The sequence below is a fragment of the Mugil cephalus genome, chromosome 10 (assembly GCF_022458985.1).
Source record: "Mugil cephalus isolate CIBA_MC_2020 chromosome 10, CIBA_Mcephalus_1.1, whole genome shotgun sequence".
Lineage (NCBI taxonomy): Eukaryota > Metazoa > Chordata > Actinopteri > Mugiliformes > Mugilidae > Mugil > Mugil cephalus.
Genome location: NC_061779.1, coordinates 7,889,940 through 7,903,070, shown reverse-complemented (window position 1 = coordinate 7,903,070; position 13,131 = coordinate 7,889,940).

The window sequence follows — 13,131 nt, the reverse complement described above, 5'->3', positions numbered from 1 at the left end:
CTAAAATCGTCCCATTCACTCTCCCATCACACCGTGTGTAGGCGTAAGTGAAAACAGTCGCCTTCAGTGGTGCAATAAAAAATAAATACAAATGTTAAAAATGCATGCTGCTTAAAAAGGCCAAATATACACCACATGATAAAAACACAAATGTTGACAATGCAAATACACACACACACACACACGCGCGCCGCCAACATCCTCCCGTGAATAAGGCCCGATGAAATAAATTACAGTTCACAGCAACGTATTACATGTCTCATATCTGCGCTCGGCCTCTTAGCAGAGGGTGTGGGAGTGTTTGTGAAGTGTATTTTAGCGACGCATTAACCGGCGCACAACCACATCTGAGGCGTTTTTCAGACCTTTGCCATCACTCAGATCATATCCAGCGCCTGAGCAAGTGTGGAGGCAGAGGCCAAGTGTGACCAGAGAGGAAGAAGAAGAAGAAGAGGAGACAAGCTCCTGTTACTTTGGTATTTTATGTTTTGTTTTGTCATTGAGCCCACCTACCCACCCACCCACTCACACACACACACACAAGCCTCATTTAGGTGTGCACAAGGAAGGAGGTGCAGCGATCGAAAGGCGGCCGAGCTTCTGAGGATTCAAATTTTTTGGGGGGTTTGGGGGGAGGGATGAATCTCAATTAATTCTCTCTCTCAATTAATTATATACATTTTTTTTTCCCCAGCCTGATGTTATTTAGTCTGTCTGAGAATAACTCCTCAGCCTCGAGAAGCTGTATTCTGGTTCTTGTGTGTAATTGGTTATCAGGGAACCCTCCTGCTAAATGTTCTACATTTTCTATTTCAATTTTCTTCAAGCGAGGCATAATTTTAGATGCAAGTTACCAAGGAGGAAAGGAAGGATAGTGGAGATGAAGCAGGTGTACATATAGATTTTTATATATATATATGTGTGTGTGTGTGTGTGTGTAAATGTACTTGGGTAATGTGAATATATATATATGTCCATTTCTTTTTTTTTCCTGAACAAAAGAAAAAGCATTTTCACAACTATGATTTCCACAGTCGCCCCGTTTTCGCTGGGATTTCTCGATATTCAGCATAAGGGAACCAAAATGCAAAAAGTCGCCATGATTTCGCGTGTTTGTTCATTACAATTGTTCTCATCGGGGGTCAAACCCCCCCAAACCACACACACACACATACACACATACACACACCCTCGCTCGGGTTAGCTGCACCAGATGAAAAAGTCAGGGACACAATTATTTTTCCGTTTTTGTTTTTTTTTTTTTCCGCAGAGAGAAAGAGACCATGCTCAAAGGAAGAGCTTTAAAAGAGGTCACCTGAACTTGCCTCACTACCCTCTCACTTTCCCAATTCAGTCAGGGGCGAATGGCCTTGGTGGGGGACTCAGCGGCTGTACACATTACCACCGAGTCTCAACAGCTAGAGCCGAAGCAGGCCTGTAATTTCTGCCATTTGAGAGTGTGAGCTGAAAAGCAGAGTGATGGCCACTTTTCTGTTATTATTCCTTTGGCAGAGTGGTAGCCGAAGGAAACAACCAGGCTTTAAGAACATGTCCATCAGTCGCTGGCAGTATTTGGAAATGGTATTTGTAAAAGTAACTCTGTCATGTTGCATACAGCTTCACATGTTACAGTACATAATATACCGCCGTGCATCTGTCCACCCTGCCTCCAGCTGCTGTTCAAACGCTCCCCAGCACAACTTTAATGCTGAGGGGCAAACTAGCAGGCTGCCAGAGGTTTTCTGCAAACGCAGTATCATGGCAACAGTATGCATGCGATTAATTAGTTTGATTAAATTTTTAATTCAGCATACTCACTTCAAATGCAAAGTTACCTGTTGGGCTTGAGTGGGTCACATAAGAAATTTAGGTATCAAGAATGTCTCCCACTTGGCAACAAGAGCAAACCTGCGGGGAAGGTAAGTGCACAGCTTAAATTTATTAAAAAATACACAAAAAGATTAAATACGAAACGTTTTGGAGGTTGTTCTAACTCTAAATCTTTAAATCTGCAAGGACAAATGTATATATTTTTTAGCCTGCAGCGACAAATAAAGATAAAAATCAATTATTTTCTCCTTTTTTTGCCTTTCTTCTCTATAATACAACTAAAGCTGTCAAATAAACACAGAGGGGTTAAAAGACTTTAGCTGTTTGCAAACTGCAAAATCCTTTATGTTGCAATTAAATTAAAAAGAGAAAGAAAGGGGCACCATTACATTAAGCGAGAATCAGTCTGAAATCACTCATGCCATCTTAAAGCACATGAGTCTATCTTGGAATAATCTGAGATATTCTGTAAGGATCACATTTCATCTAAATGAGAAATAAGAGACGTGGTGGCGCGAGCTGACGTTACGGTTGACATCCGAACTCAAAATGGAGGCGACAACACCAGGCGGCACAAGAACCCATGTGACTGAAAGGCATCTGCAACAGCATGGCTCACTGGCGTGTCGTCAATAGGTCTAAAGCAGCTCAAATTGATTGTGTTCACAAGATTTGAGAAAGGGGGGACGGCACAGTGGTGCGGTGGTTAGCGCTGATCCCTCACAGCAAGAGCTCTGAGTTCAAATCCATCAGCTGACTGGGGCCTTTCTGTGTGGAGTTTGCATGTTCTTCCTGTGTCTGCGTGGGTTCTCTCCAGGTACTCCGGCTTCCTCCCACCATCCACAGACATGCTCATTAGGTTGACTGGTGATTCGAAGTTGGCCGTAGGTGTGAGTGGTCGTCTGTCTCTCTGCGTTAGTCCTGTGAAAGACTTGAAGACCTGCAGGGTGTAGGCTACCCCGCCTCTCGCACAACAAGTGTCCTGTGGACAAGAAAATGCAGAAAATGAATAAATTAAATTTAAAAAAGGTGATTTCGATCTGGATCTAGCCCCATTTTGAATTCATCATTACCTGTGAAGATCTGTTGGGCCAGTGTGGAAGGGAAGTTACTAGTTGACCACTGATTCAGAAATAGTCTGCTGTTTGTCCTTCTTACTGTGTTATTCTTAATCACAAAGATAGTGTACTCTGTTGAGGTAACTACTATACCCTTCTGACGAGTGCCTTAGAGTGATAAAAGATCAGATATTGTCTAGGTCAGGGGTCTTCAATGTTTTTCAGGCCAAGGACCTCCAAACTGATGGAGAGATTAAGTAGCGACCCACTACCTACTATATGTGTTCTATATTAAATGACATATTATATATGTACATTATTATTATCATTCTGCATAATACACATGTTCAAATATTAATTTTTTTAATTTTTTATATTTTTTGTTTAAGTGACAAAGCGATCCACTTTGGCCTCAGTAGTTGGCCGATGTGAGCATCTAAGATTTAATTTGGGTACTGAACAGGCTCTCGCCCAATTGCGGGGAACCTGACAGTCAGAGTGAAATATGTGGCCTCGTGATTGGCTCAACAGCACAGGCCTAGTGTGGTGCTCTGTGAGAAACGGTGCACTGTTGAGACAGCCCAGTGAATGAGTGAAGTGTTGACTGAAAGATAACGTCTTCTGCCTCCATTTATTCCTTCACTAAAATATGTTGTGTGATTTTAGAGAAATCTGTGTGGGAAAATTAAAAAAAATATATATATAAAATATAAAAATTGAAAAAATATATATAAAAATATCCAATCAACCAAAGATTTTGAGACCCCCATGCAGTACCTTCGCAGACCCATGGGGGCATTGACCCCCTGTTGAAGACCTATGGTCCAGGTGTTTGATGTCATAGAAAAGGGACTTCTCCTATTTTTGGTTTAGTTAAGGATGTACAGTCATCTTTATAAACACTTATGCCAAGTGGACACAAACTCTATCTTTGTAAACACTATAAGAGACAACAGTTTCTCTGTACAGTGGTATCCTATTGTAATTACAATATACTAAACTTTTCAATATTGTGTGATTATTATGTGTCTACAGTGCATCTTTCAGACAGTTTCCACCTTAGCAGTCAAATTGTTATGTGGTGATGGAAAGAACAGATATGTCGTCATATGTTAACAACAAAATGTCTACCATCAGTGAAGCAAAAATTTTACATGTTGATGGAGAAATAATTGTGAATGATGAACTCCTAGCAGCGATTGATCCAACCAGCGATCTGATTGGTTGCAGGACTATCCAACTACTTGCAGAGGTATTTGTTTCTTATGTGTTTCACACTCATATTCTGATAAGATTAGAGATGCCAGTGGAGCTCTGTGGCTTTGAATATGTACAGTAGGTGCTTTTGTTCTGTGACGGATTTCCTGACAGTAAAAGAAAAAAGAAGAATATCATCAGATCCACCCTATAATCAAATATCAAGTCTGCAGATGTTTTTTGTTGTACGTCACATCGTCAAGATGTAACTAGCGTCACCTCGCAGCCTCTGTTCTTCTTTTTCTTTTCCTTCTTCCTACACAAACCCGCAAGTGGAGTCGTCTTTGGCCTCCAACTCCAATTAAAAGCAATTTGTGAAATTACTACCACCTCAGCAGAGCGCTCCTCTCGAGATGACTTGTCATGTTGCAGGTATAATCAACCATGCTCGTGAATAAGGAAACCGCAATACAAGTTGATGTTTGTGTCAAAGAGGAATAGCCTCTGCATGTCATTATTCTAATAGCGCTGGCTATTGAGGCGTAAAATTGTTTACAGGCACATGAAAGGGAGGTGTGATTGTACAAGAGTTTATTCAATAAAGACCCCAAGATACGGACGACGTAAATTGACTGAACCATTAGCGTAAAAAAAAAAAAAAAAAAAATACAAAACATAAACCCAGTGTTTGGATTTTTAGCTCAGGATCTCCTGTTGAGCTGCAGCTGCAGGATGTTTTCCTCCTCCTCCTCCTCCTCCTCTTCTCTACATCATCTCCCTTTACCTCTCTCTTCTGTTTTCAGACCTGCCTTCACATTAGCAGGTAAATGAGTTCTTAGTGAGTATTAACTAAGATCAGGGGTGGTTATCTGATCAGAGCAGGTCACATGGAATAAAGGCCTCTCCTTTCTCTGCAGCCACCTGCACTGCCCACAACAAATGTGTGTGTGTGTGTGTGTGTGTGTGTGTGTGTGTATAGTATACCTGCATTTGTGCATGTGACCAAATGTTCATGTAAGTATGTTTATCTGTGCATCTATGCATAAGTGTGTGTGTGTGTGTGTGTGTGTGTGTGTGTGTGTGTACGAGTGTCTCCAGGGCAAAGGGGTCGACAGATGCTCCTTCTCAGTGAACACAATGAATTACTTATAGGCCGTTAAGCCAAACACGGCCGCGCTGGCCGCTGGTTTACCCAGCACTGATAGGGCCATCTGCCGAGGTGAGTCTTCCTTCTCCACTGCTCTTTACAGACACGTACCCAGACGTTTATCTGCCCGGGTGGGGCCCCACTGCTGATTAAAAACATCAGGACTTTCGACAATTGTCTGTGCGGGTTTGTTCACGTGCATCTGCGTATGCAGGTGTTTACCTCCATGACAGAAAAAAAAAAAAAAAAAAAACACAAGGTGAGGGCTCAAGCAGCTATTAGTGTTAAGTTTCAACTTGCTATCTGACTGAAATGGCAACGATAGCAACAGCTGCAAACTGCGACAACAACTGTTACACCCCGTCGTCACCTCTTCCGGTGCTAACGAGAGTGGCAGCTTATCTAGTAGCTTCACTTAGTTATTTCTTGCTTGTTTTCAGTAAGTGTTTTTAATCAGATTTGCTTTAAATTTTTGTTTTACGGAACCTTCATGGTTAATAATGTTGGTAGTATCATGTATTCAAGGGATCGGCCGATGCCGCTACGAACAAACACCAGCACTGACCACACATCCCACTTACCTGGGGAGGTAAGACGGTGTACTGGGCTGCAGACCCGGCGTCAAGCTGAATGCTATGAGTTTAGCAAAGAAAGGGAGATACAAACCCTGTGTTCTATCAGTGATTATGAAGAATGTAAACTCACCAGCCAACAAGACTGACCAACAAAATGGCTGGACTAGAGGTGAACAGTGCAGTGCAGATTTACCAGGTTTCATCACAGTCAGAGTGGACAAAGACACCAAGGCAGGTAGGAAAAGGAAAGGTGTGGGGATCCGACTGTTTATTAACACCAGGTGGTGCAACCCAGGGCATGTAACAGTGAAGACGACCTTCTGCTGTCATGATATAGACTTATCATACTACACGCCCAGGGAGTTGTCACCCGCCATCATTATGTGTGTTTACATTCCACCATGAGGTGTTGCCTCTAACATCATCCACACAACTGTTGCCAAACGCTGCAGCCTGATTTCTGGATACTTTAACCACATGACACTGGACTCTGTGCTTTTGTCCAGTATGTGGATTGTCCTACCAGGGCAATCTGTGTGTAAACGTGAAGGCTGCACGCAAGGTTACACGTTTACCACCACTGGGGAAATCAGACCTCAATCTGGTCCTACTCCAACCTCACTACAGGCCAACTGGAAGCCAACCCACCACCAAATGTTTCTTCAGGAGAGGGACTGCCTCCAGTCCATGAACTGGGGAGAGCATTCAGGAGGCCGGCAGTGTAGCATGGACCCTCCACCGGTGTGAGACATTTATACCTGTGTGATTGTCAGTCTGGTTCGCTCTGTAAAAACACCACCCAAATGCTAGACGGCACTCTGTCATTTTTGTTTCTACTTCCTGCATCACTTTCAACCACAGCCGATTTCCACCCAAATTTCACCAAACACGAGTCATACAAATGTTCACATCTCCAAGCCTCCTGAGCTAACCTTACTGATTCTTCAATGATCCAGAACAATCAATTAGAAAATTGCAGAGTAGCAGTCGTAAACACTAAAGCGGAAACCCGCTGCTACTGAGTCACAGCAGCGTGTTCTTACATTTCTGGGTTAGCTACAGTGCTAGACTTTGCGTAGGTGTTTGCATTAATGTGTCAATTAACAGAAGCATAAAATGCAGGTTAGAGGGGATCACTGGATGCACCACTGACTACATAAACGCCTGTATGGATGTTGTTGTTCCCACCGTGATTGTACGCTGCTTCCCCATCAATAACCCTTTGATCACCAACACCATCCATACGTGAAGACCGTCACTGGCTGCAGCTTCATGAGGAGGAGCGCTGTGGAGGGGGATGAGGAGAGGACCAGCCAGTTCAATGAATACTCAGGCCCTGTGCTTCTGAGCCGGAAGAGCCCCTTCAGCATGTATTTAACATGAGCCTACACCATAGGAGGAAGAGAGTGGAAGACATCCTGCATCACCCCTGTCCTTAAGAAGTCACACCCAGAGGGAGATGAATGACTTCAGACCGGTCACCCTGACATCCAGCATCATGAAGACCATGGAGAGGCTGCTGCTCCATCACATCAAGCCCCAGGTCCACCACGCTCTTGCATCATGTCATTTTGCATGATAAAAGTCCACATTTACACTAATTTACTGGTTTCAATGTATAGTCTCTCTCCTAAGCTACCTTTACCCGAACTCTAAGCATGTTGTGCACCAGTTAAATGACTTAATATGTATTACAGTGACACAAAATGTTCCATTTACTCACAAACCTCCAAACACAGGTGGGTATCTAGTTGTTACAGACTCTAGTCATGTGAGTCCAAGGTGGACAATAAAAACCTGCACTCCCCAAATGTTATTTGAAACTGAAGAAGCCACTTGGATGAAACGTCTTCAAGGAACCCCCCAAATGAGTCTTGTTGCTTTTGCTTTAGCTTTGTAGTTAAGCTTAGGTCTGGGGGTAAGGGATGAGGTTTATTAAAGGTACTTAACAACACAATTTTATTTTGCATTTTGTGTTTGCAAGGGTTTTTACCTTTCTGAGGTTATCCACCTTGTAAAAAAAGAAAAAGACTAAACTCCACCTACGCAGGTACAAGGTCAATGGAGAAGAAAATGCAGGGAAAATACATCCTTGGGGTGAGGTCACTTAACAATAGGTAACCAATAGTTACCTATTGTTAAGTGACCTCAAGCACTCATGTGATGTCCATGCTGAAATCACTCAAGCTTCTTGTGTTTGTGGTAATTATGATTGGGACAAAGGAGGATTTTTGTGAAAGGATGAGTCCAGGTTGACGAATGGGTCGTGCTATTTCTGTTTTGTGTCTTGTTTTCTTTAAGTTTTAAAACAACAAAGTTTGTGAAAGGAGGAGGTCAGGGTTGTTGAACGGGTCATGTTTTCCATGTTTCTTGTAAGTATTTTTTGTATATGTGCATATACTGCACATGACCTCATGTTATATGCTATTACAGAAGGAAGAAGGAAGGTGACAATTTTAGAACCACAAAGTTTGTGGAAGGAGGATGTAAGGGTTGATGAATGGGTCATGATATTTTGATTTTGTTTCTTGTTTCAAACATTTTTTTCTGTTTTGTATCTGTACATGTGTTATACTTGTGATCACAGAAGGAAAGTGAGGTGTCATAGTTTTATACCAAAAAAACGTTTGTGACAGGAGGAGGTCAGGGTTGATGAATGGGTAATACTCTGAATGACGCGCTTGAAGAAATCAGATCTGAGTTTGCAGTCAAAGTCTGTATTGTACTGGCCAAGAGTGGTGTAATGTTATCTGTGACCCGCCCATACTTCCTTTATATTCACTGGTGTTTGTTGTGAGAGTTGTTGTCAATGGCAACTGTCAATCATCATGGTATCACATCATGTTTTTATAACATCAAAACTAAAACAAAACTCCTTGAAAAATGGACACTCAAACATACATCAGAACTGATGACAACTACGTAAAATTAATATTATCCAAGCTCGCCCACAAACATCAAGGGGGTGGAGCTTATTCTGCTTCCAGACACCAGGGGGAGCTCTACTTGCTTTCGTCTTGAGGATCTGTCATGATATCCACTTTTTTAACAGTCTATTTTATCAACAAGTGCCAACAGAACAGTAGTTGCACAGCACTTAAAGACCACCTGTATGGTTTCATTTTAATTGAAAGACCTAATTTCTGATTATTCCAACTAAACAAGGAGTGAAATTTATAATAAATATATATACATTAAAAATATATATATATAAAATAAATAAATGTGTATGCCGTATAAACAGCAGATTTTATCCCTTTCGTTTTTATTGGAATTATTTCAATCATGAACGGGTAGATTGGACGAGCAAAGGGTTAATAAAAAAAAAAAAAAAAGGATTTTAAAATGTGGAGTGTGTGGGTGTGTATGTCTGTTTGTTTGTCGGAGAGCGTAGGTGTACAACACGTGACGGTGTGTGTGTTTGTGTGTGTTTATGTGTGATATTTGGAGTGGTTGCCATGTGGACAGGACCCTCTGTACCGCGGGGACAGAATTATAGATTTGGGAGATCTGTCTGAAATTAGGTCTGAACTGTAAATGCAGTCATAAGTAAAACGGATTATATTGTAAGTATTCAGTTTTGAATCTTGTTCAGGGTCATTGAGCATATTTCTTTTTTCTTTATTGCCATTGGAAAAAGTTGTAGATGTTTTTCAATCTTTTTACATTCTGTGTAAAGTGTTTTATTTGATTCTTTGTTGCAGCACAAACCCATGCTAAGAACCACAACAATGCTACTTTGTGATAGACGGTCTTTGGAATGCATACAACCAAACCTTAAACCACAAAAATACACTGTAAGCACAATCCACAACACAACAAATGCTCCAAAATGTCTAAATTTTAAACCTGCAATGTGTTGGTCAAGAAAGATAATTCTGTGCACATTCTTCCCCATGAACTCCTTTCAAACAAACCAAACTGCGCATTGTTCAGCAGCCTCTTTCAGATAGAGTCCACTTCGCTGCCATATATTTAATTATCTAGTGAAATCATGATTCCTCGTACAGCTGCGGTGCAGATTTTTTTCATGTGTAATTTGTCACTTCTTGAATGTCAGCAATGCAAGAAGGTGGACTTTTCTAATCAGAAGAACTACCAGCTGTTGCGGCTAGCACTCTAACGTTTCTGTTTCTACTTCTGAATTCACTCATTGACAGCTCTGATTGTATTTCAACCCCCAATCGCACCCCTCCACAGCCCCCCACCCGAGGAGTGCATTGTTTGTCGAAATTGCAGGTCACACAAAAACATCCAAAAAAAATGAAGTCACTAAACTGAAACATTATCCAAATTTCCCCATGGGAGAGCATTAATCTATTGTTTCATCAAACAAATGTCACATCATTTTTAGATTCCTTAGCTGGGAGTGTGCGGGGGAGATTTTTTTTTTTTTTTTTTTGGAGAGATCATTGGGCGTGTTGATGTGTTGTGGTGTATCCATCTATTGTTTTCCATTACTGTTTACTAGAAGAGTTGGCATTTGTTCCCCTATCTGTTTTAAAATAAATGCAATACGCGGTATTAGCTCGCGTAAAGCATCTGTATATTTAGATTTAAAAAGAATTTATGCATCTGTTGTACGTGGCTAATGGCTAGTACTGAGGCCTGTTTAGCCTAGCTAAACATAAAAACAAGAGCTCTGTCTCAACATAAAAGACTGAACATGTCGTTGGGCTGATTTAATTCATGTGGCTAAGGAGGAAACACACCAGCTGGGGAGCATGCTAAACGTAAGACTAGCTGAGTAGTTTTAGCAGTTGCTATGTGATTCGGTCTGAACCACAGGCTAAGCTAATGTCTTGGCAGCTGAAAGCCACACAGTTTTGCATGGCAGCATGGAGGTGGGTGACCCCAGGATGCTGGAACTCACTGTTAAGCCTTCTTGAGGTGTTGTGGGCCTTACTTAACAAAACATCGGTTATGTCAGGTATTTTCTTGTTTGGGTCCCTAATCCTGCCCCTAACCCTAACCCCTAACTCTTTCGTAAAAAAAAGGGTCCTATGTTCCCTGTTCACATACAAAGCAGGGAACATAGTACCTGGGGAACATAGGGATGATCCCGTTTGTTGCTAGCTGCTAGCTAACTGCTAGCCTGCTGGTCGGTTTTCACTTGAACTGTGCTTCTAAACGTGTTTTGCTTTGGATCTTGGCACAAGGGATGGTAACATCATATCCTGTAAAATAATGAGTACGAAAACTAAAGATTGAAAACAATGTGTTTGTAGTTTTATTGAAGGCTTATATGCGAGTCTAATCCTTGGCCAGAAGTAGGGATTTTTCAACACTTTAAACTAAGAAATGGTGAATACACCAACGAGACATGAAGACATGTTAATTAACCCTTGAGAGTCCGAGCCTCAAAATGTCCACCTGGACTTTTTTTTTTTTGTCTACATTGACAACATTGCAGCTTTCAGTTCTGTTGGAATTTTTCTGCTAATTATGGTAATCCAAAGTGCGCTTGCACAAGGATTCGGTTTTAAAGGACCTTCATGCAGAGTTAACTGCATGTGACTCTTGGTGGCATTCATAACCTCGTAACTGGAAATTTTCAGAAAGCTTATGAGTTGTGACATTTTCAGAAAGGGTGGATGTGGATGGTAAGATAGTAAGCTGCGTTCTTTGATTGCACCTTTGTGTTTCCTTTATTAATTAATTAATTAATTTAATTTATTATTTACTTATTTTTATTATTCATTAATTTATTTTATTTCTTTTATCTATTTTTTTATTATCTTTCTTACAACAAAGCTACAGTGACAAAGAAAATTAAAGTCTGTCTAAGTCTAAGTCAAATTGAAGAAGCTTCTGCCTCCAGTCATTGTGACACAAGTTAAGTTTCCCAAAAAATGTCTTAATCTTGAGAAATATATATAATATTTTACATAATTTACAACAATTAGCTAAAAATATGTGATATGTGATAAAAAAAAACAACAATGCTGATGCTGTATTTCTGCAGAATGACAGCGATCAGGTTTCACTGAAATTAAATGAAGTCATCAGAGAACAGATATGTGTTTACACGCCACACAACATGAGCCAGCGTACGACTTTCTTCGACAAAGTTGCTGCAGGGCGTCAGATCTGTTGAAAATATAACAGAAAACGAAGAAGAAGTGGGAGAGCTTTATTGATGACACTGAATGGATTTAGGAGAAGATGAAGATGACCAAGAAGGAGTCACGATCCCGTCGTTGCTGTCGACATGGATTCTGGCTTCGTTTGGAGGTTGTTTCTCTGCCTCCATGTTTCTGCGCCTCCTGGAAACTCGTCACCTGATGTTTTGACCCCACATGGAGCAAACGTGCTCAGAGAGAATGGATTTATTCCAACCAGAGACAAACCAGCACATCAAAAGTTGCCACGGTTGTAAGGGTATCAGACTTTCATAGGTTTGCTCTGCCTTTCTGATTGATGTGTTTCTTATGTTGTATTTGGAGATTATATTTACCTCAGGATGGTATCTAAAGATCCGACTTACCTCCAGACAGATATGCCAGAGGCAGCGGTGAGCACAGCGTAGAGTACGCTCATAGAAAACTGTGTCCCCAGTGGCCCTCGTCAACCCCGCTGTTCACTGTCCTTTTGTCAAACTACTACAGTCTCCCATGAAAAGGCTTAGACTTGGCCTAGATATATACGTGAAAGGGAGCATGGACCAACACGGAGATACATTCAAGTTCTCCGAAACACCTACTGCACAAACGTGTGTCTATCAGTGTGTGTCTATCAGTGTGTGTCTATCAGTGTGTGTGTGCAGGCCCATTTCAAAAGCAGTACACGCGCAAAAAAAAAAAAAAAAAGGACAGAAAACAACGAAAAAAAAACAAGCACTCGACAACACAATAGCATTTCCCACAATGGTTTCTGAGTCTGGGAAATTAGAAAATACAATGATGCACAGTGCACACAATGGCCTTACAAATTGCTCATTTTTGTCTGAAAATACACATCTTTTAAAACGCTTCTGCCATCACTCCGCCGGGGAGACACGCGGTGACAGATTATGTGCGGCTGTCATCCGCTAAGCGAGCAGAGTTCATGTGAAATGTAACATCATTTTTCAATTTCTTTATTGGCTTCAGATGCCGACTGTGGCGCTGCTGCTTGCAGCTGGAGAGCAGGAATGAACAGGGGTCACCGGGTCTTTATGTGGAGCATACTGTACTCCGCACACCTCGTACGTTTACATTTCTCGTTCAAAAACATCACTGTTACACAGAACAATGTAATATATATAAAAATAAATATATATATGTGTGTGTGTGTGCAGCTCTACTATGTGCTCCTACTTTCCAGCAATAAAAGAAAAATACAT